This window comes from Anopheles coluzzii, chromosome 2, assembly GCF_943734685.1.
Source record: "Anopheles coluzzii chromosome 2, AcolN3, whole genome shotgun sequence".
In the NCBI taxonomy this organism is placed as follows: domain Eukaryota; kingdom Metazoa; phylum Arthropoda; class Insecta; order Diptera; family Culicidae; genus Anopheles; species Anopheles coluzzii.
In genome coordinates this window covers 58,309,672-58,333,273 of record NC_064670.1, presented here as the reverse complement: position 1 = coordinate 58,333,273, position 23,602 = coordinate 58,309,672, and the positions used below count along the sequence as shown (strand labels likewise).

The window sequence follows — 23,602 nt, the reverse complement described above, 5'->3', positions numbered from 1 at the left end:
GGGCATTGAGATGGTCAAATTCGGTGGGACCGACCGGATCCATTTCTCACTGTAGATTAGCCGATCCGTGCAACAACCGATGATCCATTTCTCACTGTAGATTAGCCGATCCGTGCAACAACCGATGACTCCAACGGTTCCTAATGGCTTTAGACGGCTCTATAGGCTTCGGACGGCACCGAACGGAACTGTTGGTTTGATTTGGCCGGATTCGAAGTTGCTATAGCTAAGATCGAAAATGGTTTTGAGCCGTGGATGCGATTCTGACAATCCATCATTAGTTGTTGCGAAGTTTCCAAGTGTGTGTATCAAGTTATTTTCATTACTTTTTCGTTGGTAAAAGGTCGCAAATCTATTTTTCCATATAGAATGTGCAATCGAGTGTGCACAATACTATGCTAATATTCAGAATTTAATCGAAACATAATACCGACTGAGTTTGCGTTCAATTCAATGTTTCTTAAGGGTCTCGATTGTTCTGTACGATTGTGTAGAATAAGTTTATGAGATGTTATGGGTACATTCATGTTAGATTCGAAAAATATACCATCTAAATGATTGTTCTTCTCTGGAAAAATAAATACACTTCGACAAATAGTAATAACAGTTTTTTGGTTTGGAGTGATTTTAGCAATTCTCAAAATATTCTCGCGGGCCGCATTCAGCATTGACGAGGGCCGCATGCGGCCCGCGGGCCGCCAGTTTGACATACCTGCCTTAGAGCATACCATAATGCTTTGGTTTAGACAGAAAAGAAAATGGCCAGAAAACCATTACTGGAATATGGAACACAGGTTCCGCTTCTTTTGTAGTAGAACCGAAGAAAGAAGAGCCACAATTGGAAAAAATCGAAAGATTTATTAATTTAATGGCCCCCAAAGGCCTAAAACATGGCCAATGTCGAGTCCTGAAGATGAGAACAAAATAAAATTTTCATAAATTTCTTTCAATAACTTCTTTTGTGTTGCTGCTTCGAATTCAGCTGAAGTTTGGGTGACTTAGGGTATATTCAGACCATTCCGTAAGGCAAATAGAAAGACTTACATGTTAAAATGGCTTCATCTTCATCAGTGTGCAGAAATTCATGTTGTCCATATCGAGTCGTGAAGTAATTTTAGTCTACAGTGGCCATATTTGTGTTTTCTTTGTGTGTATCGCAGATTCTGACGTAAAATTGTTTGCTCGTGTTTCTGCTACACTTCCATTCTGTACGATGCTAATAACGTTTGATACTCATCTCTTCTGGTTGCGGTGGTCCAACGATTGGGTATTGATTCTCCTATAAGCTTATTTCTACTGCGATAAAATTGGTGTTAATATACAATAAAATACTTAATAGGTGGTTTTGTTTTCTTCAAGCAAAAAAAAAAAATTTCGCAGATATATCTTTTCAATAAATTTATTGTTCATCATGGACACTTCATCGTAATTTTGCATATCTCTCACGTCAAATTGTATTTTTGATCCTTTGTAAAGTGACACTGCTGGCAAACAAAGCATCCTTTTTTAAGATATTTTTTCCTTCGTGTATTTCTCGGAGTGTAATGGATTTTTACACTTAAATGATTAAGGTTATTTGTTATATGATACTTTTTTGTTAAGCAGTAAGTAGTAGTACCACGGAATTTCGCGTTAGAAATAAAAGCGTTTCAAAAACAATTGAGAAATAATTTTCTAAGTAAATAAAATATGATTATAAAAGCAAAGACCCAACTTTTTGAAAAAAGTGTAGATCAATATTATGATGTTTAGTTTATAATATCAATTTTGTTGTTTGGTAAGCTGTTGTTCAATAAAAATAAAATACAAAGTTTAAAGTTACGTTCATAGCATATGACAAGTGCTCAAAGATCCGTTGCAACAACCGAAACTATGAAATAAAATATGTTACCTTTATTTTATCACGAAACCTGCTTTGATGACATTGGGTTTTACGATGCTATTATTACTTATGAAGTTTTTTTAACAGGTGGCTTAAACAAGGTCACAAATGGCATAGAATATTGGTGAAAAGCTCAGGGTCATTGACGACATTACATGTTTTTTAAACACGTGGATTACATAATTATCGTGAATAGCAAAAAAGTACCTTGAAAGACATATTTAAAAATTATAACTTATGAAGAGCAAAATCATACCTGTCAAGATATGTTGAACGCTAAGACGTCCTCCAAATGAAGTTGAACGTAAAAAAATGTATATTAGTAGCCTTGAAAGTATATTAGTTATACCACGAAGGAATATCATTTCTGGGACATAAAGGTGCTTTGAACGAACGTAGAATGAGCACTATGGAAACTCATAACGAACCAAAAAAGGCGGCTTTCTAAAAAGCAAATAACCCACAGAAGCATTTATAAAAAAAATATGTAAAATATTTGTATGGATACATATGCATATGTATATAATATTTATATAATTATATATAAATGTATATATATAATATATACATATATAATTTATTTGTATATATATTTGTTTGTGAGTTTGTTTGTGAGTTTGTGTGTGTGTGTGTGTGTGTGTGTGTGTGTGTGTGTGTGTGTGTGTGTGTGTGTGTGTGTGTGTGTGTGTGTCGTCCTAGCCTATGCATTTTTTAAAAATGTTTAAAATAATAAAAACACCAGTTATGCAACAACAAACAACAATATCAATAGCGAGTAAGCTGCTATTGACTGTGGGTTCAGCAATACTCACGTATTACCAAAGTTAGATTTATTTTTATGTATATGACTCCATTAAGGTAGTTCATTTCGTTCCACACTTTTAGTCCTCACTTATGCTTTTTGTGGACTCGAGCTTCCAGATTCGTGTAAATAACAATCCATTCCTCCAATGCTCATTGACGAGTGCTTAAAAGTATCTCTTTTCCTTTCCTTTGCGAGATATTCAATGAACAAAGCCAGATCTTTAAACCAGTTGGTTCAAACTTGGTTCCGATACCAACCTACCCTTTGGAAGGATTGGCAAGCTAACCAAATGCAAGATAGATTGTTTATTTATAGCTTCATTAATGTTTTCTTTTTTTACAGTTCCATAAATATAAGATTAAATGCAATAAATTTAGGACAAGATAGTTTTATTGCAGTCATACTTTAATTTCTCTCAATGCGTTTCTTTTCCGTCTCCGTCGTGTTGAGCTTGTTGTGATCATTTCAGAATTCTCAAGGGAACGTGGGTGGTTGTTGAGAGTGTGTAGGAATAGAAGAAAGGGAATAAAAACGATATAAGGAATATTGTACGATACTAACTAGGATGGAAGATTGAGCTTGACTGAAACAAATTTCCATAAGCAATGAGTTGTTTGTAAGAAATACTATGATGTCTTCAGGCATATTTTTGAAATAATTTTTGAAATCTTTATGGATATATTTTTTTAAATATTTTAATGACGAACATTTGTTTTCTTTTTTCAATTGTATAAAATATACCAAAATATGTTAAAAGAAGATTCACACAGCATTTTGCATTATTGCATTAGAATTACGCATAACGTTTGAGCCATATTTGAGCAAATTTAATATTATATGAAACGTAGTATTTGACACTTTATCACTTTTAAAAACCTACCTTTCAGAAATATGTGTGCTGCTATAAGAGTTGTACAACATTTGTGTTGAGTTTTTTTTAAATAAAAATATCTATTACATGTGTTTATTTACTTAACATTATTTACAATAAACAACAGGAAAGGACATCTAAATCAATCACAGGATCATTGTTTCCAAAGTTGTGGATGATATAGTTTGAAAATATGCGAAGTATTTCACTACAAGTTGCTGCATTTAAACCACTTAACTCAGGAACGTGTAGATCTTCGTAAGATAGTTGTCTGTTGGGACTGATATCGTTAAGACGTCTTTGTAAAACTGCCCATGCTGGTTTTGATCGGTGACACACCGAGAACTTATGTTTGATTGTTTCATCCATTGGGCAGTGTGGGCATTTTGGTTGATGTAATGCGGTGATGACGAAAAGGATCGGCACTATTTTTTATTTTATTGTTCACCAGTAGATATAGGTATGATCTTTGTTCGGAATTTAGCTTTCGACTGCTTATGTTATGCCAGACCCTGCGCCAATTTCTTGTTGGTGTCTCCAAAAATACTTTGGGATTTGGTAGAAGTTAGTAACTTCTTGTCATATATCCTGTACGCTCCACAGGTAGAAATTGAAAATTAAACGAGAACCGATTGTATTATAACTACAACAGTAAAATCAGCCAAACCGCAAAGAACAAACTATATCTTAACAACAATTTACAAGGTTTAAAATATAAATATGATATGATTTGACATATTTTAATTTAGCAAATATGCGTATCAATATCATATAAATAGTTTACACTGTAAATTAATACATCATGTAAAATACATAAAATTTCGCTTACAAGACTAGGATATCTTTGAATAAAATAAAAGAAAACGTGCGTTTAGTAGTCACATGTAATAAAATGTGGTGTTAAAGATGTAAACGCAATAAACAAACTAGGATCAAAGAACGAAAATATCATGTTTCGTCAAACTAAAGATTGAATCGATCACTAAAAATTACTTTATTGTAAAATTATTCTTATATTTAATTGACTGTTTGGAATGTAAATCATACATTACTGAGTAACTTGGGAGTAGACTAAATGAATGATTTGGCCAGACATCAAAAGGCTTTCAGCATTTTTTCAAATGTATAAGTACGTATTCATTATATTCTTTACTGACAAAGCTGGTTACTTACAACACTTAAAAAAAAATTGTAATAATTAATTATGTGAAACTGAATCAGTATTTGGCAGGCCTACGCTGTCTAAAACATTTGTATAGTAGACTGTACAGTGACAGCATTGTTTTTATAGGGACAAAAATATAAACGAAAGCGTAAAGAGAAAAATGTAATTGAAATATTAAACTTTTGTTTTACCTTTTGCTATATTTTATTTCCTCCAATTGTGCGGCTTTTCTATGAAATTTGAAATTATAATATTAATATCCCGTACGAGCATGGTGTATAGACAAGCTATGCATGCAATGCATCTGGATAAACTCATTTATCCATCGAGTCAAATATGCAATACACAAATCAGAGTATGGAGTAGATGTACGCATTGGATGGATAAATCGAAATTGTAATTGAAGTTGGTGGCCCATTAAAATAGATAACAATTAATGTATTGTTATTATATGTCCCATACCATTTATCTCTTTCCAAACAATTGACTAAATAGTTGGATACGATTCGTGTGTTTTTGTACGAAAACATTACTGTTGGTATAAAAGCGTCAAAATTCGATTCCTTTGGTTTTTAACAAGTTCATTTATAGAGCGTTTGTTCTGGCCATCCTGTTCCTATTAGAAATAACTTTTAAAACCTAAATAGACCTGATATAAGGGAAATTCATATAACTTCCAGAACAATTATACTAACCCTTTTTTAAACAGCAAAAATAATGCTTCTGTGAAACTTACCTAAAATTTGTTTTTATATTTTTGGACAATTTTTAAATGCATTAGCTAGTACATCAAAACTTTTTTTTTCAAAGTATCTTTATAGTTGTGGAACGTTTTTGTGTTTTACATAATAAGTCGTGTATTTAGATGTTTTTTCAAAATTTTGAGAAAAAAAATACAAAGATGTGAAATAGTATTCTACACAATTCAAACATTCACTGTTTTTATCTTTCTCTTCTGGGTTTTCTACAAATCACGAAAAACTACTATTCGTATAGTTATGGAGCTGCATATTTTGTAGCGCTGTACAAAGTTTAGTTTATTTTTTCACATTTATTTTGATATGTTTTTATTTGATTTTTGATATTTATTTGTTGAATTCAATGGCCCGTATGTGGCTAACTCGAAGCGGGGTTAGAATAAATATGTACAAAACTTTTTACATTAACTTAAACGCAGTAAAAAAAAATTAACACAAAGCAGGCCGCACGGCATTTTTTGATATTTTAAAAGTTTAGAAACAAGAGAATTATTTTACGTTATTAAGCAATGAAATGAGGTTGTAGTGCAGATTTTCTGTGATTGTCTCATCATTTATGCAAGGCTAAAATTCCTATTATTCAATAACTGCTATTGAAATTAATAGTTAAATAATGTTTAAAGGAAATGGAAATATAGTAAGCTAAAGTGTTTAAAAATGCAAAACAACAAAGCAAGAGTAATATCGCTTCTTAATGAAACCCTTCTCCCATGCTTCAAAATTTTTTGGGAGTATACCCTAATAAATATTGGTATAAAACTGACTGGAAATTTATCGAGACTAACCAATTCAATAACTATACTTTACGAATAAGTCATGCTTTTTAAAAAAGCACCTTGGTATGTGTAGTACCTTTAAAAAGCTAGTGTATGGAATCGTCGTACTTTTAAAAACAACAATTAGGATTTTAAAACTATCGGTTCCTTTTTTCAAATGGTGATAAGCATTGTCATTTAGAAACAATATTAGTGTTGCAATGTTAGTCAATCCATATTACTATAATAAAGTTTGGAAGAGTTTTGCGGTATGAAATGTCATATTAAAAGATGTTCAGTATTTTTTATACCAATAGGGATACGAATTTGTTTATGAAGATATGAATTTCAAAATCAGACAAATCTTTTTGCTGGCCACATTAATGTAATGTTGCGAATGGCCGTATCTAGCCTGCGGACTTTGTCAACCACTGCTTTAACAGTTTCCTGGCAATGTGTATCCTCCAGCAAAAAATAATCGTGCATAGATGAGCTAACTCTAACAAACAAGCGAAAAATCAGCGTTGTTTTACTTTTTCAAACAGAAATAGTCTAGGACAGCGATCGGCAAACTTTCCGGATAAGGACTTAATTTTGAAAATGATCGAGAGTCGCGGGCCAAATTAAAAAAAATTAGTTTATGATAATAAGTTTATGATGTAATGTGAGTTTGGCATGTGGTTATGTGATGAATGTTGATATGTTTTCAGTGGCTAACTTTCAAACAAAACTAATAACAAGAGAAGTAAACAAGATGCGTCAATATCATTGGAAGTTTTAAAAGAAAAAAAAAAAAAACAAATATTTATAAAATAAGTGTAGTTTGTGCCACTTTTGTCTTAAAGACCAATTGTTGTAAGTCTAACAGAGAGTGGGGCTTGTAATTGTGCTGGTTGTAACAATTAATGTAGGTTACGATGAATTAATCTTCTTAATATTTGTAAATACCCCATTAAAACCTGATATTGAGCACTTTTGTTATTTAAGCCAGAAAACTATAATTTCAGCTTGAAAAAATATATATCATTCAGGTAGTGTTTTCCATACTTATTTGACTTACTTATTACTTACTACTTATGCCTGTAGTAAGTTCAATCGTCCAACAGACTGTCCCCCGTACCAAAGACTGACTATCCTGCTACGTAGTAATTAACAATATGTTTCCAAAGCCTGGATAGGCAGCCATACGTGTTTGTTACGCCAATTAGAAGAAGAAGAAGACTTTTAATACATTTTGTAAAATCAGTAACACCGGGTTTTAACCTTTCTCAATAAAATATGAATGCTTTAGCGACAAAATTTAATGATTTATTACCTAACCTGATCGAACCGGCGACCAATCGGTTTGTTCTTGAAGAGGCTGAAGTATTTAGGGATTTTACGATTCTAGTCAGCTATTTATATTGCGTTTTAACTTGGCGATTGAAATTATGTCAACACTCCATATAAAAGCATACACCAAACTAGCATTAAATTTTGAAACTAGATTATTGTTTCTTGGAAAATATGTTAACTTACACCGATTTGTGGCAGGTCAAGAAAGTTTAAAATTTGATTTGGTTGGTATTTAAAAAAAATTAAGTATTTTGACTAATTTCTAGCAGAAAACAAAACTTTTTGAAAATTAAACTATGCTTGTACACAAATTGTGGAATCCAATACGGCGGAAAGTATCTGTAAAATGAAAAAAAAAAAGAAAATGAATCTGGATGATAAATATTGTTCCACTGATAGGCTAAAATTTCAGTTTTTTTGGCTTCAAATTGAAATCGGATGACAGAAAATCTGAGTTTAACTTAACGTTTGCCGTTGTATGGAGTTTTAACATGACTCTTCCATTAAGAAAGCTAACTATTTTAGCGCTCTTCTTCCAATGTTGAAACATTTCCCCCCACTATGTTCTAACAGGTTTTGAATAGCAGAATGGTTTCTTTACTGTTTTTTTGGTATGAATAATTCCAAATAAAAAATACTTTCTAAAACATTCAATTCTTTTCACTTGTTGTGGTGGTGATTCAGATGATAACAATATCTACACACATTTTGTTGATCGTATACTGTATTAAAATCAAACTAGTGGAAAGCATTATTTTCAATTCCATAGCACTATTCAGAAGAGCAGACAGCATCAGCCCAAAACCCTAGGATATTTTTCTTAGTCATCAGTTCACATAGCTTACTACTTACTTATCCATGTCATGTGGGCGACGTTGCGGCATATATCACTACCACTGTTCTATCTCAGGATCATTAAAATGTCTCATTATCGGTGTATTATTTTCTCGCTAACCGACCATTTCCGATACTCGGTCTCTTACAGAAGAACATGGAAAGTTGATTATAGTCAAACAATGCCTGTTTAAATTGAGCCAGAGTATGAGTTTAATATCCTGACTAACCTTTGGGTCATTTATTTTACTCCTTTGGAATGGAACGATATTGGACTCAGGCATATTTGCCCTTAGGGTAACCAGGTTTGCACAAATTTAAGCTCTAATGTCCACATATCAGAAGTCTATGCGTATGTGGACATGTATGTGGAGTTACATTCATTTGAAAATCGTGTGCAGTAGCAAGGGATTTACGTACAGATGTAATGAAAAGTTATACAAACATATTCTGCATCCCATTAAAAGTGGTAGATTATCAGCTTCTATCATAACTGCCCACTGGTGGGTTGACAAGACTTGCACCAAAATTCTTGGAAACGGTTCTCTTTTATAGAAATACAAATAAAAACGATAGAAATATAACACATTTTCCACTCTAAAGACAGATAACAATACACTTGTTTAAGGTAAACAGTTTAAGAATACGAGCCTCATATTCAGCGAGTTTAAGTTTTGTTATAATAATAGAATCTTTCAACGAGATATAGATCGAAAATAGGCGTTGACATATTCGGCGATTCTGTAGAGCTGTCATTTGTTTTGCTTACTCCCTGTGCCGTAGCGTTTAATGTTTCTTTCTTAAATTTATTAAAAGTAGCAAATAATCATTTCACATACTTTTGAATACACAAATTGGATGATTTTTTTGAAATATTTTTTCGAAACCCGTTTGTTTATCTACTGATGAGAATGATCTAAGCTGCAGTCCACGGAGTACGAATTTGACAGCTCTACAGTATAGTCAAATATGTCAACGCCTATTTCCAAACAATTCTACATCTCGCTGAAAGAGTCTTTTATATGCCTTAAAAAACTAAAACTCGCTGAACATGTCGATATTATCCTTAAAATCCCTGTATATTAACAGATCCCATTCCAAAAGTTTTCTAGCTCCAAATATTTTTCTAAAGTCATGTTGCTTGAAATACTTGACCCTATAAACTGCAGGACATGGCGGTCTATTAATGTAAGTTGAACTTTTATTGTGCATTAAATTAATATTACTCAAAGCCATACATGATAAATTATACTAAAAAAGGAATATTTTTGTTATAGAATCATAAAATAAGTTTAAACAATACATTTGTTATTAGTACCAATGCTATTTCTTGTTTAAAATATATATCAATATATATGTTTAAATATATATATATATATATATATATATATATATATATATATATATATATATATATATATATATATATATATATATATATATATATATATATATCACCTACTCAAGTAGATGGTTAAAGAAGAAAAGGTGCAGTTTTGGTTATAAATACGAAGGTTAAATTGTTATTGGTGGTCTGCTTCTTCTTCTTTGGCACAACAATCACTGTGCTGCTACTGGTGGGCTTGGCTTTTAGTGACTTTTTGTTAACCATAGCAGTATAGGCAGTCAATGTGGGCGCGGTTGATTCGGGGCGTAAACCCAATCTTATTGTTAAATCTTACTAGTTGACGACTGTACCACGAATCCGGCCCAAGAGAATAAGCAGTGATAAGTTCTTGATAAGAATTTTAGAATATATATATGAATGTATATATATATATATATATATATATATATATATATATATATATATATATATATATATATATAAAAATAATATATATATATATATATATATATATATATATATATATATATATATATATATATATATATATATATATATATATATATAGATATATATATATATATATATATATATATATATATATATATTCATATACATATTCATATATATACATATATGAATCTATATATATATATATATATCTATATATATATATATATCTATATATATATATATATATATATATATATATATATATATATATATATATATATATATATATATATATATATATATATATATACATTCTTTTAATCGAAAAGATATGTATACGTTTTTTACCAAAAACCATGAAATCACCCTCATGCATGATATCGTAAAATTTATTGTATTCCATTTTGCCTAGTCTCTCACCCTCTTGGGCTTAAATTTTTAAAGTTGAGTATTTTATTGCGGGTGATTCCACCAGCGTTTTCCCTCAAAGCAAACAAATATTTTTTCCAACATATCTTTAAATATCACAGTTTAACAATTAGCAATTATTTTTTATACAATTCGTTCAGCTTAGGTTCGTTAAAACTCACTTTTAATGTCTGGAGCCTAATTCAAATGAATTCTAATTCAAAATTCAATTCAAGCTCTTAAAAGTTTTTATTGTATTGAAATATCTCTTGTTCTTTTGCTTGTTTGCTTCATTTGGAATTGTAGCAACAATCATAGTTGGTCGTCTGCCTAAGCCACTGTTAAGGTACACTTAGTGTGGCTTATTTTTTTACATCACAGATAGTCAATTCTTATTTGGGGGACACGGTGAATACGAGATTTAAATCCTCATATTGCACAGTTGTACGAGTTCACAGACGCGTGGACTAGACTGTAGGTGAGCTTATAGTTCTAATTTTAGATGCCATAATAGTTGTTCTTAAGTTCGTAAATGCTGTTCTCAATCAATGCTAACTCAAAAATGTTGATAAATTTAATTACATCAATATTAACATAACTTTTAATATTCTACCATTAGTAAACCATCCAAATGTAACCAGATGCCTATATTTAAATGAATACAATCTCCTAAAAACGTCATTTAGAAACACATTTCTTAGCTTGAATAAAATTTATTTTGCTTTTTCAGTATTACAACGTGTCTGTTATTGCTATATGAAATGAAAGGAACTGCTAACGATAGGATTTTTGTATCGTATAATATGATATAAAAACTAAGTTGCGGCCCGTACTACTATTTCAAGTTTGGCCCTCGGGATCCAATCGGTTTGGCATCGCTGGTCTAGATGAACGACGTTCCACTGTATTGTAAAGCTTTTCATATTAAAATTTAAAACGAATACGCCATATGGCTTTAATTCATAGGTTTGTTAAGGACTAAGTTGCTAATTAACTTAGGACTTCCTATCTGTCAAATGAAAATTTGTCATAGCACACAGGACGGACCGACATGTAGTAAATTATGGACCTTGCTCAAGATTCATTTTAGCTATCAAAAGTTGTTGTTTCACCGCACTGATGCTATTTTCTTAGGCACAATATGATTTTTCAATCGCTCAAGGTGTTTTAAAAGCCTTTTTCATTGTTTTGCAAATACAAACACGGATTTTGAGATTATGTGGTTGAAAGCAATGTTATTATGCATTTCATGTACGCATTCGCTAGTGCTCGTACCTTTTTGTACAGAATATCCTTATTTTTAGGTAAACGCAATCAATATCGCATGAAACAACCCTAAAATCCTTGTTTTGCTGATTGTACTGAAATAGTTTTGCTGACATTTGATTCTGACTTGTCAAATCCTGAATAATACATAAGTTAAACGTAATATTAATAAAAACTGAAATAATATAACATTTTATACTATTTGACGCTAAAATCAACGTTCAACAGTCAGATTAATTTTTGTACCATGATCGGCTTTGTACTGCTGTCACAGTGAATATTGTGGTAGTGAAAATAGTTCACTCAATTTTAAAAAACTCTTTTCAGCAAATAAATAATGGTTGAAAATCAAGAATTGTAAGTTATAATCCGATGATTTATGACTAACCATTGAGTCAATCCTGTCGAAAATCTTATTGTACAAATACCTTAACATTTTTTTAGTAGCATTGAAGGGTATACATAACAAAACTGTGGCTGCTTCTGTCTAAGATAAATGGCTATAAGAGAAGGGTTCCATAAGCAGGCAAAACTTATAACTATTTGATCTTTTCTTTTTGGTTAGCTTCGTTTGCTCTTTGTTGTCTATATCCTTTAATGTTTTTTTTTTGCAATTTTTGGGTAACAATGGATGAACTGTGCGATGTCCTTGGATTTATGTTCATCATGTTTGGTATTTTATTGTGAGCGCTTTTTGTGAAGAGACAAAAAATTCATAAAAAATGGCAAAACCTGTAGCACACATCTACAGAAAAGCGTCAGCCAAGATTTACAGCTACCCAATAACATCTTTACGCGAAGTGTATGGTAAATTACAAACGAAGTAATAGGTAAAGAAAATAACTTGAACCGTCCCACCCGTAGGTTGAACCTTGCAGTATGTACATATTATTATTCTTTGAAGGGTTATAGGTTTTTTTTTTATTTTGAAGGACATTTCTATACGGCTTTCTTATCGCTTTTTTATTACCCTCTGGAGAATTTCTATGCAGAAGGAATATATTTTTGTTGTTTGTCGTGTGCTATGACTCAGTGCAAATACATTGAAACTGGAAAATTAATTATTTTTATGATTTTTTATTATGAAGACAGTCGTATAACTATCGTCAAATAAATAAGAATCGTTGCGGTGAGTTAATTAAGAGTCCAAATCAAAATCAAAAAGCTATGTACCGTATTTTAGTATAATGCAAAGTGGGACAAGGGTGGTTGGAAGTCTCAAAAAAATATATTTTCGGATGAAAAAAATATCGCATTTATTTATTACAAAGGTAAATAGTAAATTAAAAAAATCTGTATTATTATAACTCTATCATTTCAACTTTAGAAGTTATGACTGGTCAAAGTTGATAATTCTTTCCAAACTTCGCTTTTACCCCCATCTTTTGTCCTATTTTCACAAAATGAGTTTAGGTGTGAATATTTGTAGTAGGTGCATGAATGATATATTGTTAAAAAGAAAATTTTATTTCTTTTTAATGAAAAATAAAACATAAATATTCCATTCTTATTTTGATGCTTAAATTTATTACAAAATAAAAAAATGTACCCAAAAAAATATTTTCAACTTTGGTAATAAATTAAATAATGTTTACTTTTGCGTATCTTCAATTTTTGTCCAAACCTCATTGTACTTGTGGTTAACATGCTGTGACAAATTTAGGTTCATAATTTAACATCAAATGTAAAAAAATGCATTCAAACATGTTTGGAGTGCGCCGTTGCAAGATGCGCCCTATAAAAATCGTTCACCTGCACTACCGCACAAAGAACACTACCGCTCGCCCTGTAGCGGAATTTGGGGCCAGTGTGCCACCTTAAGCATTTCATGTTATAACTCATTGAACGTATTTGTCAAAAGCCGATTTAAATCTTATAACCATTTTACATCTTTTTCCTCACTCATAAATGAGTTTCGCTTGAAAAAAGTGCAAACAAAACTGTTTTTGAAGCGTTTTAAAAAGGGTAAAAAAAGACGTTGTTTTGTGCTATGGGGCAAGAGTGCCACCCATATGGGGCAAGACGGCCACCTGGTTAAAATGAACGTATTTTTTAGATCATTGGAAATTGTTACGTTTGTGGCACTAGAATATGTACTCCTACATGTCTTGAGTCACCAATGAACCCTTTTTCATCACAAACTGTATCTGAATATGTTTTTTTGCTTGTCTGTTTTTCCATAGCGGAATCCTTACATAATAGTGGACTATACCACAGGAAGATGGTGGCATACTTGCCCCAAATAGAGGTAAGAGAGCAATAGAGGGCAAGAGAGCCCCAAAAGATGTAACTTTTTTTTTAAATTGAATTTTTCAGTGACAAAAGGAGAGTTTTTTTCAACCAACCCCACAAATTTCACTTTTCTCAGCTTTACGGTGATGTAAATATTTTCTCGGTTGATTGTTCCCATGATTTTTGAAAGCTTATTTGGTTTGATTAAAAAACTATAATATTCTGCTCAATTTTGAAACTCAACTTAAATCAGTTCAAAACAATGGGGAAGATCGATTGATCTATATGAAATTCGGCACAGTATACCTAGTCATTGGAACGCAGCCAACTCTATACACAATTGGTCATTTTACCAAAGTTTCTATGGAAAAAATCTTGGTGGCACTCTTGTCCCTATCGCACACTGCCCCAAATTCCACTACTTGGCATGGCGGAGTGTTCGGGATTTTTGTATTTTTTGAAAAGCTGCAATATTTTGTACGTACCTATTATTTTATAACAACATATGAAGTTAATGAAGTTCGTCATATGTTTGATTTTGGAACCTCAGTGCAATCCTTTAAAAACCGCCTTCGAAACGAGTTATTAAGTTGATCTTTCTACTTATTTTAAACAAATATTAGACTTAAGAACATTCACGCAGATAACTGTTATCCATTGAACGAGAAATAAACAATAAAACAATTAAAAATATCCAGAAACTGTGATCCATTTTTTGTATCGAACGCGGGAGGTTTCAGCGTTATTGACGAAGATATATCAAATTAAGTATACGGCTTAAAGGCGGCAATAAGAGGAATTGAAAACGTTGCGTTAACTTTAAACCATATAAAATTGACAATAGGATAAAACAAATTACTCCTAATATTTTGTTTTCTTTAATAATGCCGACCGAGATAAAGTAGTTGCCTAATCATTTTTTTTTACTTTTAACTTTAAATGATATTAAAAAAAAACTTTAAATAATTTACTTTTATTTAATATTTAATTATACTTCTATTTAAATAATGAATTGCCTATTGTAGGGTGCTATGGGCACTTGGAATATTGATGATATCTATTTATTTTTTAATACTTGATTTATATATATATTTTTTAATTTTGTGTTGGTAATTTTAAACGTTTCATTATTAAAACCAATACAATGATTCTCAAATAAAAAAGTATGTTGATGACGATTGTATTCATCGATTGAAGTATGTTTCTGTGGCGATGTACAGCAAAGGGAAATAGGTTTTTCACTCGTTAGAAAGACTTTGGTTAAATATGACACTATGATTCTCTGTTCGGCCTTGTTATTGAGCCGTATATTGTACATTGTGTGAAAAAATATTTTAATATTTGAAAAACCCTGTAAAATTGGTATACAGTGGCGCCATCTGGATTTTCAACGCTTAAAATCATGTTTTACCAATAAATTAACCATTTTAGACAAGATTCGATATGATATATATCGGATATACTACAAAAATGACTTATGACCGCGATTTGTTTGCGACCCATAGTGTAATTTAATGATTACGATGACATAAATGCGTTGAAAATTATAATGCATTTGAAAACAGAAGCGAGGGTAAATAGAGATTGTTTTTTTATTGTGATATAAATCGTAAACTATAAAAAAGTTGCTATAATGTTGTATTACAAAAATAACTTACTTTTTTATTAGTTGAAGAATTAATCATTAGGGGGTCGTTGTGTACGGAGGACGCCTTCTTCTTCTTCTATTTGGCGTAACGTCCTACGCGGGCATACCGGCCTAAACAGGCTTTAGAAAATTAATTCATTACCAGTCAATACTTGCTACGGGGGCACGGTCCATTCTAGACTTGAACCCATGACGGGCATGTTATTGAGTCGTTCGAGTTGACGACTGTACCACGGTACCGCCCTACATACTGAGGACGTCATACATGCTAAAATACGGTAAAATATTTTAAAGCATGAATAAATAATTGTATTAAACTAGTTCTGTGAATGCCGTGATATTGCAATGCTGTGGGTATTATGACATTTTAACCAAAGAGCAATGACAGGAAAACAGATTCATATGAAATATTTATGTTTGATAAGTTTTTTTTAAATTAAATCAGCAGCAATGACAGGAAAACAGATTCATATGACATATTTATGTTTGATAAGTTTTTTTTTAAATTAAATCAGCAGAATGACTATATGGTGAACTTGGAAACACGTGTAACAATCGTTTTTGAATTGTCTTCCAATTTTCCATCCATAAAATTGACGATGCTATCGTTAGATAATCAAGCATCATTTTTTAGTACCGATCGACAATGATCCCAAATTGCACAATTATATACAATTTTCTTAAAGGGAAAAGTTTAAATTGCGTACCTCTGATCTAAAAAATTACCATGAGCTCAATTTAGCATTTTTAAAGATAGTTTATGTGTTGGTATCAAGATCTGTTAGCTGCTTAGCATTTGCTAAGATAATGATCGACTTTTCGACGTCAATACATACCTTTACCTGTGAACTAAATGTTTTAGACTGCTATATGTGATGATAAGCCTTATTGAAGTGATCAGAACAAAAGAAAACTTTTTTCCTGGATCAATACAGCCAACACATTATTTTTAAAATTAAAGAATTTAAAACTGATGGCAATGGTTGGTGGGTTGTTGAATGTGTCAAAAATTACAATGATTTATTTTAATGTAATGTTTATTCACTTCAATGTCGTCAACACACAACATCTACTATGCGCATAAACAGTATCACAAACGGTGAATGAACTGCAATAACACTGTGCGTATAAAAATAACATTCAATTAATACTACTTCATTCAGGAAAAGTTTAATTGAACTGGCGGCAAATAATTTTTTTTCTCTACTTCTTTTGCCACACAAGTTTAATTTTTTTTTCAATGAATGATATAATCATCAGTAATTCAGACTACACAGACTACCAATAAATCTTTTTATAATATTATATAAATCTCAAAACAATTAAAAAAAAGTAGTTCATTGGGCTGAAACATTGTTCCAATATACACGACAGGATTTCTTTAAACAAAAAAAAAACAAAAACTTTGAATGAGATGAATGAAAAGAATAGGGATATTTTCCTATGACAATATGTTAAATTAAAAAAACATGTTAAAAAACTAGTCCCATACAAGAAAATGGATAAGATTAATGTTATTTTCAGTTCAGTTGTTATTTATAAATCAATTTCTTCTTTTGTTATACAAAAATCTGGTCTGCCAAGAAGATACTACGGGAATTAACAATGTATGATTTATTGTAATATCCATATCGAGATTATCAATTATACGCATTTAAGAGCCCTATATGTTTATGATTTGAACCCATGACGGGAATTTCATAAAGAAGTATTTCTCGATCACTGTGTAACAGTAATAAAATTACCGTAATTGAGGAAGTACCTGTGTATGAATGTGTACGTATTTAAAAAATGAACTACCGAATTATGAATGAAAAAAGATTTAATTCCTTTTACTCTCATAGTCCATTCCGAACATGAGTGTTGCTTGCAGATATTAGGAAGGAAAAATTCTATTAGATATGCATTTTATTACTAATTGAATTCAAAGCTGTTGTTAAGAGGCAGCTGTAAAGTCATCACAAGCTAATAGAATTTGACGGTTGTTGAGTTCTTATCGCTCGTGCAGCAAGTTACCAGGCATACTTGAATAATTATAACTCCTCGGAAAGTAATGCCCCAAATTTGTTAAACTGTGCCACTATGCAACCAGAGTAAAGTTATTAATAAATGCGTAGGTAATTTGCGATTTGATTTATTGTGCTGTAACAGCCATGTATTTTGTCCAAAGAAGGCCATGTAACTAAACCACTAGGACAACAAACCTGAATCCAATTACATGAATTTAAATGTCTTGTAAGGGTTGTGCACCAGGGAGCTTTTTATCACATATTCCCGCTCATGGGTAATATTTTTGTTCTGTTTTCCTATTAGGAACTTGAAGGCTATTGCTTCCATCAAGAATTTGCTGTGGTTTATTTAAAGAAATAAATAAGATCATATTTGGTCGTTGCCATATATTTTTCCGATCTAGCACCAGTGTATCCAGTTTAATTATTTTTGTATTCAACTATTAATTTAATCAACTTAAAAAAAAACGCTTCGGAAACCGGATGTGTCACATTAAGATTTGCTTAATGTATTAACGAATTATTACCGAAAAGTAGTTACTAATTTAAAATACACATTTATTTTTGGCTATTTGTTAATGTTTATTTCTGTGAATAATGCGCATTTTAACCACTAAAAATGCATATGCATATTTGAGTACGTTGGGTTCGAATTGCTTGTAAATTGTACTGATCAAATTATTCTATCTACATGAACTACATGACAAACTATGAGTAATAAAGTGTTTTGTACCATTTGATTTATTTATGTTAGTCAACACTGTAAATGTTGTTGAGTTTTTATCCTCGAGGGCTTATATAATCTAAACTATCGATAACTATTACACAATTGTCCAACTAGACATTGAAAATCTGTATGGTTGAGTGTATTATAACAAATCGAAGAAGTTTTTATTCAGAACTGCTCGTGCCTCATTTGTTTTAGAAAAAGTATAATGTTATCAAAGTGTTACTAGTAAGAAAATCAACTCAAATAGGGTAAATGTACCAATAGTGGTGCAATTTGTAGTGGTGCCGATGTGTTTTAATGGATTTAAAGTGTCAGCAAGGACAATTTCTGAATATTTTAACACAAACCAATTGGAATATGTTTTATCTACGCAATCACAATCATTTTTATCATGAAATACATCAAATTTACGTAAAAACTACATATTTTTGTGACTGCTTCGTTGTACCTATAATGGAGGTATGGTTCCTATAGTCGTCGTATTGTGTTCCTATAGTGGTGGTAAACAAAGATGCATCAAAAACGGTGTATAATATCAATGAAACTTAGTTTCGAAGCTGTTTTGGTATGAATAGCAAGGATTACTGCCATAATATTGGTTTCTTGCGTAATTTGATCGTAACAAAATGTATAAATTTGATTAATGAAACTATTCACTAAAGTACTGCATCACACCTGTTGTCAACCTACACCCGGAAGAGTGTGCTTGATTTGAAGTCAATTTTTCTTTCAACCATATAAGCGAATTTTGGCCTGTTTTTGGTAAATTACCTACACAAAACTTATTTCTTTTGCTTATTTTAGTGAAAACAGTACGACATGTCAAAAATTTCCTCAAAAAAATCTAAAACGACCTGTTTTTATTGATTTTATAACTATAACCACTATAGGAACATGCCTGTTTTGTGTACCTATAATGGCACTATGGTAAAAAACACTTAAAAATGCATAAATATGGTCAAAAGGCAAATAATTTTAGTAAAACAATAACATTTCATAACAATTATGTTGTAAAACTTGTGATTGCGTGGTTATGTAGTCATTTAGAACGTAAACAGAAAAATGAGTTTCGTTATGAAATCCTAAGGATTTTGGAAAAATGTTGACACATTTCACAAAATAATGGATTTTTCGGTCACTAAACAACGGATTGGCCCCATTTAACTTTTAAACCCTTTGTAAAAGGCTAAAGAACATTTCACACTAACGTAAATAACATAATTACTTGTAATTTGCCGTATGAACCGCATTTTAGTGCAATACCACCACTATTGGTACTACCACCACTATAGGTACATTTACCCTATTTGGTATTTTTCTCAACGATTCAATTCATTGATGAAGCGATTATAAATCATGAAAATGTATCTAGTTTCCTGCATGTTTTTGAGTTCACCCAGTTTTATAGTCTACTTATGCTTAACATATTTTAAACAGGAGACACATAAAAAACATGAAATTCATGTCACCAAGCTATCCTACTTTATAGATACACCGCTTTTTGTTCCTGCGTTCTGGAAGTTTCTCTTAGCACGGCGGTGTACACTCTATAATGAAGTATCTTTGGATGATAGGTTGGCTTTGTGAAACCAATGCCTCTAATGTCATGGAATATCTTGTTCGATATGCTGTGATGCTTTACGAAGAAGAAATAAATAAACCTACAATCCATTACTAGGCAAAGCTTTGCCTATCGGAAAGGTCATAATTTAACTAAAGAATCGTTAATCAGCTCAGGGCACGCATTTAAAAATTTTGAAAAAAGGAATAGATTTTGAACGGGAAAAAATGCTGACGTGTAACTTGTCTTTGTTTTCCATGTTTTATTTATATACTATAAACAGGTTAGGTATGAGAAGTCTCATTAAAAAATGCTTTGTTTTTATAAAATACCTACATGAGAAATATAAATAGAAATATAAATAATATATATATATATATATATATATACATATATATATATATATATATATATATATATATATATATATATATATATATATATATATATATATATATATATATATATATATATATATATATATATATATATATATAAATATATATATATATATATATATATATATATATATATATATATATATATATATATATATATATAAATATATATATATTTATATATGTAAATATTTATATATATATATATATATATATATATATATATATATATATATATATATATATATATATATATATATATATATATATATATATATATATATATATATATATATATATATATATATATATATATATATATATATATATATATATATATATATATATATATATATATATATATATATATATATATATATATATATATATATATATATATATATATATATATATATATTAATATATATATATGTATCTTTATAAATATATATCTATTTATTTATTTATGAATATATATTGCAATATTTGTACATATTTGCTAATGAAGGTATTATGGTATTTCTTTTCATGCATAGGCAGGTCAAAAAATATATTTGCATTTATGCTAAGCACCATGTCAAGCTCAACTATTTTATATTCAATATCGTTTTAAGGGTGCATTCCTCGCCATAACAAGGGATAAGTGTGAAGTGAGATATTTTTGAATGTGCAAAAAAATATTAAGGAAAAAATAGTTGAGTTCCAACCTGTATTCACATTAGTTTTTCACGAAGCTTTAAGTAAAACACATGTTCACTTTTTAATTGTATCTTAGATATTATAATATTATTCATTCTTATACATTCTTGCTCTAATCCAAAAATTGTTTCTATTTATAATTTCTTTAACCACAGCATAGATAGTCGAAAAAATGACTTTAACACATATTTCTATTCACTGAAAAATGTGTAGTTGGTTGCCATCAAAGGCTAATCGTCTGTGGAAATCATAAGAAATAAAAACCATTAAAATCCAAAAAGTTTTTGTAGAGCCTTATCCTAAGTCTATATTTTATAAATATTTTATTTCTAATATTTTTTGTTATCTTAGTTGTTTTGTGGTAAAACTACTGCAGCCATCACGTACAAGTTTTGTACTATAGGAATAGTTTTTTTTGTTAAATACACTTCCTCGAAAGGGGTTAATACGGCCAGGCCGTAATAAAAAACAACAAACAAACAAACAAACAATATTTTTTTTAAAGAAATCTAATAGTAACAATACTAGAATCGCATCATTTATTACTACATTATCTTAAAATGTAGATGAAATACAAGATACGCAAAAATAAGATACTAAAATTGAATTAAGCTTTCTGACAGTCAACTGTCCCATTTTGGTCTATTATACTGTATTTTCCCCTGCGAACGAATGGCAAAGCAAATAAGCAATAGAATGATCCGCCCATTTTCTGTCGATTTAATAGGAAGCCATGATTGTAAACACAGTAATTTATTCATTCTATCGAAGGTGTGTGTTGAACATTCACGCATCTACTCCTTTGAAAAGCGAAACATTGAGAGAAAAAGAGAGAGAAACAAGAGAGCGAATGAAAAGAAACCATCTGCGGGTTGAAGTAGAGTGTGCGCACAAATGCCCGTCTATTTATAAAGATTTTGTCATGAGTTGATTCAAACCCTCCGAAACTCTCTGCCATGTTTGCAAAAGTGAGGCAGCAGCATCCCACATAGTTTTTATAGCTCCATTTATGTACGCATAAATGGGACAGTTATAGTGATTTTTATGACGTCTGCTTTGTTAGTATGAGTGCACGGTTCGACTAGAAACGTGTTTGAGGAAGGCTCGTGGCATTGTCATACTCTCACGGTTTTACGAGTTTTACGACACTTTTATGCGAGATAGAATGGGACATAAAATCACGGGAAGTTTTCATTTGATAGTCGTATCGTGCAGCTTCCTTTTCTGACTGGCCTACCACAGAATCGTCCTCCGAAGACAAAGAGAATCCATAAGCAGTAGTAAACAAGGTGAGCAAAAGAGAACGTGAAATCGGTTTCTACTGTATTTCTAGATGTTTGTGCGCATTTTTGTGTCTAATTTTGGGTCTCTGTTCTTCCAACGTGATTACCAATGGGGCAGGGCGAGTCTACATGCTACTGAACGCGGACGTAACTGAACCACGGTTTCTGAAGAGTGTCTGTTTTATTGAGTGTGAAAGAGTCGAGAATTGCCCATTTGTGCGATAAAAGTGATGATCACACTCTGCCTTAGGCTGCCTCACACTGTTTGCGACGAGCGGTTTCTTGTGGCTGATTCGACCTCAGGTTTCATTTCCTACCATGGGTGTTTCCTTGCATTGTATTGTGAATGATTCTAGCAATGCTTGCTGTGAACAACGACTGTTCAAAACCAACGACCGTAACTAGCATTAGTGACATGGAACAAAGCATAAAATAACCCACCGACGGCTCTGGGCCTTCATTCTTCATTCACTGTCTTTCTTTCCAAAGATTGTCTTTGTTCAAAATTAATGCAACAGAACATGCAAGAATGTCCGCATTGGTGCTGTTGTTAATGAATTAAACGAATTAAAATTATATTTTGATTAAATTTAATCCAGGTTTTTTTTTTATTTATTTCTGTTTTGCACTTCTAAATCTAGATTTTGATTTTAGAAAAATAAGAACCATTGGTAGAAGGTTTTAAACATAATTTGTTTCTAAATTTTTAATGGAACAGTATTCATTACATACTTTATGTATCATCGCTGGGTTCCTATTTACTGGGGCAATAGCAATTTACATGATTATTACAATGTAATTTTGAAATACATGTAGATATGGTGCTGTTATTCAAAAATTTCTACTACTTTTTTAAACATAACTAATCAATTTCTTACATGATATAAATCACTTCATTCTATCATGGCCTTCAATTTTCAATTGATACGAGGTATCTGAAAAAAATCTAACCAACATGCCCAGTTTCCAAAAAAGCGAAATAATTAGAAAGGTCATAATACCTTTTATAAAGGTTTTGCAGTAACTTTATTCATTGATCAATTAAATGAGCATTAAGTATTACCTTCAAATACAAAAAAGTGTAATCAGTTCATTTTTTACTTTTAAATTAAAGAAAACAACATGTCTTACATTTAAAAGTTTTCTTCAAAATTTTAAAATT

The 23,602-nt window shown here is 30.9% G+C and overlaps 1 protein-coding gene across 10 annotated transcripts in view; it reads left to right on the top strand.

Moving 5' to 3' along the window:
- The window catches only part of LOC120961603 (homeotic protein ultrabithorax), a 270,884-nt gene that overhangs the window by 171,295 nt on the left and 75,987 nt on the right, over positions 1 to 23,602 (top strand). For 8 of the 10 annotated variants that reach the window (XR_007452173.1, XR_005752708.2, XR_005752706.2 and 5 more), the window contains one exon: positions 14,064 to 14,128. The exons of the other annotated variants lie outside the window; for them this stretch is intronic. The gene's annotated coding sequence lies outside the window, so the exon portion shown is untranslated. The remainder of the gene's footprint in view (positions 1 to 14,063; positions 14,129 to 23,602) is intronic. 10 annotated transcript variants of the gene reach the window in all.